Raw genomic sequence first — 6,437 nt, forward strand, 5'->3', positions numbered from 1 at the left:
AAGTTTTATTTTTGTTCTTCAATTATTATCTTTTTTCAACTTATCAATATCTATTTACTTTCTCATAAATGAATTTTTTATTAATATTCTTGTTCAACATTGTAACTAGACCGCTTAATGTCACAACATGGCCTTCGGATATTCCTTTATTTTGTTGAACTATCTTTTTGTTTATTTTTTGTATGTTTACTGGTTAGCATTTGTGTAGGTTATTTTTTTAATATTTTTTCTCTCAATTGTTTTGTAATGTTTCTAGGATTGAACTTAAACGACTCTCATTTATGCTATTTTGCATTGATTATTTAAAAAAAAAACTTTTCTTGATTAAGTTCTTAAACTTGAATGTTTGAGTAGTGTCTTCCACCATCATGGGTTTGAAAGGGTATTCTTTTTAACAATTTGATCTTATTCCACTAGAAGATTCATGCCCCTCCCCCATTAATGATGGGTGTGTGATGCACTTCTTTGGAAATTAAAGAAGGGAATATATGAGTTGTAGAATTCATGAAAATGCATTCCTCTCATATAATTTAATAATTGTTATAAACATATAAGATAATGAACAAGAGAGATAACAACGAGAATGTATTATTGTTTATCAAAGGGATGATACTTACAATGTTCCTATGTGTCCTATTTATATAACTAGATACATAGAAACCAAAGGTCTTCATAATGGTGGAATATGAAAATTAAGAGTCTTACACAATTCCATCCATTAATTATATTGCATTTATAATACTCCCCCTTGAATGTCATTGGTATACTACCTCATTAAAAACTTTATCAGGAAAACACATTGGGATAAAACCACGATTAAGGGAAAAAGAGTGCAGTACATAAAATTCCCCTTTTATTACATCACTTTAAACTTTTGAGTCTCCGCATGCCAATATTATACAGTTATTTTTCAAAGGTTGTAGTATGCAATGCTTTTGTAAATAAATCTACTAGATTATCTGATGAACGAATTTGATGAACATCAATATCACCTTTCTTCTGGAGATCATGAGTGAAAAAGAATTTGGTGATATGTGTTTGTTCTATCGTCTTTAATATATCATATCTTTAATTGTGCAATGCAAGCTGCATTATCTTCATATAAAATTGTTTGAGAATTCTTGTTTACAGATAAGCCACATGACTCTCGAATATGATGAATGATTGATCTCAACTATATACATTCTCAATTTGCCTCATGAATAGTGATGATCTCGGAATGGTTTGAAGATGTGGTAGTATTTGATTGATTCATAGATCTCTAAGATATAGTTGTACTACCATATGTGAATATGTAACCCGTTTGAGACCTACCATTATGAGGATCAGATAAATACCCTACATCTGCGTACCCAATCAATTTGGCTTCACATATATATGGATAATATAATCTCATGTACATAGTTCCTTGAAGGTACCAGAAAATATGTTTAACTCCATTCCAATGTCTCCTTGTCGGTGAAGAATTATATCTCACTAATAAATTTATTGCAAATGATATATCAGTTCTAGTATGAGTAGCCATATACATTAGTGCTCCAATAGCACTAAGATATGGTAATTCTGGACCAATTAATTCTTCATTACACATACGAGGTCGAAATGGATCTTTATTTACATCAAGCGATCTCACGATCATTGGACTACTCAGGAGATGCGCTTTATCCATAAAAAATCTTTTTAGTACTCTTGATGTGTAAGCAGATTGATGGACAAGAATTCCATTATCTAAATGCTCAACTTGCAAGCCAAGACATAACTTTGTTTTTCCCATATTTTTCATCTCAAATTCTTTCTTAAGATAACTAACTATTTTAGATAGTTCATCCGTAGTTCCAATAATATTCAAATCGTCCACATAAATTGCAATTATTACAAATTGTTATCCAGATCTCTTAATAAACACACATGAATATATTGGATTATTTTGAAATCCATTCTTCAATAAATATTCACTAAGACGTTTATACCACATACGTCTAGATTGTTTCAATCCATATAGAGATCTGCATAATTTAACCGAGTAAAGGTCTCGACGATCTAAATTAAATGCTTTTGGCATTTTAAATCCTTTAGGGAGTTTCATGTATATGTTGTTATCAAGGGAGTCATATAACTATGCCGTAACAACATCCATTAATCTCATCTGTAATTTCTCGTGTATTGACAAACTTATTAGATATCTAAATGTTGTTGCATCCACCATAGGAGAATATGTTTTCTCATAATCAATATCAGATCTCTACAAGAATCCCTGGGCAACAAGTCGTGCCTTATATATGACAATTTTATTTTTCTCATTTCTTTTTCTTATAAACACTCATTTATAACCGATCGATTTAATGCCTTCAGGGGTACGAACGATAGGTCCAAAAACTTTATGATTTGCGAGTGATTTTAATTCAGCTTCAATCGCATCTTTTCAGTTTGGCCAATCATTTCTCCGTCTGCATTCTTCTACATACTTTGGTTCATGATCCTAATTGTTAGGATCTAGATCGCCGCTGGTGGACCGGGGGTTGGACCGGTTAGCGGTTCACACTCGAAGGGTGGTGGTTAATCCGGTTAGAGATTAACACCGGGGTTTCAATACTACACAACCTGTCACAAACCCTTGAACTAGGTTCAAGCGCGGAAGAGGTTTGCTTTCAGGTTGAAGCGACACGCTTGTATGATAGGCACGGTCGGTTTCGGATGATGGAGATTTGGAAATGGTGGGTCGGTTTCGGTAATCTGGATATTCGGTATGGTTAGTATAAAGTCGGTTTGGAGCGGTGTGGTTAAGTTAGTCGGTTAGATAATGAAGTCGGCATAAAGTAAGTAACAAGACGGATTTTATGGATGTTCGGAGATAAAACTCCTACGTCACCCCTTCCTCTCGAAACCGCGAGAAGGATATTCACTAAGGAATACAAGTACAGGCCGATCGAGACTTATTTCCTGCTCGATAACACTCTTACAATTTACACCGAAATTGTAAAACACACTTTAGCTTTCAACACTTAGGCTTTCTAAAACAGCACACTCTTATCACTTGTAGTAAATGCTCTTAGCGCTATCTCAATATCACACTGTTGTCTCTTAATGTCCCGCTTAAGTCACTGCATTTACTCTTCTTCAGCTACCCCTTTTATAGGTGAAATATGCCAACGGTCATATTTCACTGCCTTGAATCTGATTGGCTGATCAGAAGTGCAGTGATTCAGTATTTCAGAGGTTCAGACCTGCGGTCGTTTCCTCAGACCTGATGGTCAATCTCAGACCTGGTATTATGTCTCAGACCTGGCGGTCTGTTCTTCCGGTGTGTAAGACAAATCTGCCGGGTTTGTCTTTTACTTGATGTAGGCACTGTCTGTTGGACAGTTGTCTGTACTTGGAAGATTTCCTTTCTTGCTTATCCCGAAGTAGAAGGATTCGGTAGTACTGTTTTCTGCAGCCTACAGTCTTTCCTCAGACTTGCATGGATATGGAAGTATTCAGTTTGTTCCTTTGGTATCATTCTCAACAGATACGTCTTCTTGTACTGGTCGGTCATTTGACTTGGCCGAATGTCTTTTGGTAGTGATGTAACCGGACTTCTTCCGGTTATTCTTGTCTTGTGGATGATCGGCTGTTTGATGATTCCGGTTTTGAGCTTTGGCCGATCCTTTCTTTGTGCGGTCACGTTCCGAATACTCTTGATCGGTTTAGTAGCTTGACCGATTGGTTTTCTTTAGTCGGTTCTCTTGTTCATCCGGTCCGGTTCCTTGTTCCTGCATGGGAAGTTTATTTAAGTTAGGTTTATTTGAACCGGTCTTATTTTATCTAACAATTTCTCCTTTTTTGATTATTTTATTTAAAATTATCAAAATCATGTAAGTTTGCAACCGTAGGCCGGTTGTTTTTGTTTGTCCGGTTTTTGAAAAAGACTTAGAGAATTTTTCGAAAAATTTTGAGAGAAAATTTTGAGAAAAGTTTTGGAAGAGTCTTTATCTTTTATCTAACAATTTCTCCCTTTTTGATTATTTTATTTAAAATTATCAAAACTAAGTAGAAATGCAAAATAAGGCCGGATTCAAAAATAACTTTATATATTTATATATAGATGACCGGAAAACACAAAATATATAGAAATACTAAGGTCAATAAGAAAAGAAGGATAGTCCCTATTCAGAGTCCGTGAAATCATAGACGCTCTTCTTTTTCTTCTTCGGTTGTTGTTGCCCGGTTGGTTCGGAAGATCGTCGCCTTTTAGACCGGGACCGCAGTTGTTCTTCGACTTCGTCCTCGACTTGGTCAGCTTGCTGTGATGTACCCGTAATGACTGGTTCAGAGACCTCTTTGAGCAGCTCGGCTATCTGAACTTTCTTAGGGGCCTCCCTCTGTCTCTTTTTCGGTGCTGAAACGGAGGCGGCCGCCTTCTTCTTCTTGTTTTCCTTTGCATAGCCTTCTAGCCTCCGTGCTTCCCTTTCCAACCGTGCGGCATCTTCCGCAGCTTGATTGTCCACTTTCTCAGCAAACCCTGGGAATATGGCCCCAGCCTTTTTAATTCGTGCGGCTTCCACTTCCGCTTCGGTCAGCTGAGTTGGGCGCGGTGCCTCTTTATCTTTGCTAACTTCGGCGTCCAGCGCATCCTGGACCCTTTTGGCTACTTGAGCATCAGCCGCTATAGCCGCGGCGTCCGCGTCCAACTTAGCCCTTAGAATTTCGGCCATCTGTTCGGAAAGTGCCTTTACTTCGGCTACGAGACTCTCGTTTGTCTTCTCGAGTTCGGAGACCCGGTTAAGTGTTGTGTCGACCCGTTCGAAGTCTTTCTTTAGATCGGAGGTCACATCCTCCAGACTTGCGGTTCGCTGAGCCCATTTGTCGCGCTCACCGGCCTCTTCCCACAGTCTGTTGCCGAGTTCTGAGAGTCGTTCTTGATGTTTTTCCAGAAGCAGCCTTGTCACGTCGGTGAACTTCAGGGCCGAATCAACTATTCTGTTGGATCTATCCTTAAATGGTTGAAGCTCGGACACGTTGTGTTCTTGTATGCGGTCATCGATCCGTTCCGATATGGATGCTTCAAGCTTTTGAAGATGGTCCTCAACTCATTCTTTAGCAGCCCATTCTTTAGGAAGGTCTGAAGCGGTGACTTTCGGTGGTGGGGGAGGTGATTGCTCGGTGGGATTTGGATCGGCTCTGTCATTGGATTCTATCGGTGCCGCATTCTCTTTTGGAAGTTCTAATGGTGCCGCAATCTCCAAGATCTGTGCTGCATCCTCCAAGATTGGTGCCGCATCCTCCCTGATTGGTGCCGCATCCTCCAAGATTGGTGCCGCATCCTCCCTTGGAGGTGTTGGACAGTTAACCGGAAACTTTTCGATTACGGGAGCAGTATAGACAGGTACTTGCATTCGGCTGCATATCGTTTCCAGCCGCTCAATTTCTTGAATTATTTCCCTTTTGCCTTTTTCAAGCCTTGTTAACACCCGCGGCGCTACGGTGTCCACCGATTCCGTCTTGTCGAGCTCTTCCTTAATTCTCCGGATGCGCTTTCTTAGTTTCCGAAGTTGGATCCTCGGTAACAGGAGACAGGTTCGGCTTTGTACCTCTTGAATTGTGTTGGATTTTGTGAGGCTCATCATCAGGTCCTCTACTTCCTCCAATCTGTCGATGCATTGCTTTTCCGTGTGGCCCGGTAGGATATCTCTATATGGTGTACCGAACCGGTGCTCATGCCACTCCAAGTATAGCTCTTCAACGTCTTCTGCTCGCTTGTTGACGCCCTGAAGGATTTTCTGGGCTAATCTATCGGCCTCTGCTTCTTCGGCCTCCTCCCTCTCCGTGTTGTAGCCTTCATCATTGGCTTCTTTATCAACCCCTTCTTCACCCTCGGTGGTCTCAGGGTTGGTGTTTGGTTCGGCATCGTTTGGACTCCGAGCCGAATGATCGTCGTCATTGACCGTTCTATCATCGGTCCTCTCCGTGTCGGTTTCCGCAGAGGCCCACTCCTCATCTTCTGTTTGTTGTGGTGGATCTAAGAAGGTTATCTTTTCTTTGCCTTTTCCTCCGGTCTTTGCTTTGGCCGGGGCATCTTTCTTTGCGGCTTTCTTCTTTCGGCCACCTGTGGAGCTGGGGGCCGGCTGTGTCCTTTCAAGGAATTGCCTTGATCTGATGAGGCAGCGTTTTGATACCGCAACGCCGGGACCGATGTTGAGATTTAAATGGAGAAATATCTTACCGAGAGGCACGGCGTATCCCCACGACCGGGTTGAGTCCGGTTTCACCATATCCATGAGGTTGCTGAACACCGATCTTGCCCAGTTGACCTCTTTACCCTCCATCAGACCGATTAGCATCTTGATTTTGTCCCTTGTGAGGTTGTTGAGGTTTCCTCCCCTTGCCAGGATCGCCCTTGTGAAGATGTCACATATCGGGATATACTCCGGCCTTAGCATTTGCTTGCTCCCGGATGT

Source organism: Impatiens glandulifera, chromosome 9, assembly GCF_907164915.1.
Source record: "Impatiens glandulifera chromosome 9, dImpGla2.1, whole genome shotgun sequence".
Classification (NCBI taxonomy): domain Eukaryota; kingdom Viridiplantae; phylum Streptophyta; class Magnoliopsida; order Ericales; family Balsaminaceae; genus Impatiens; species Impatiens glandulifera.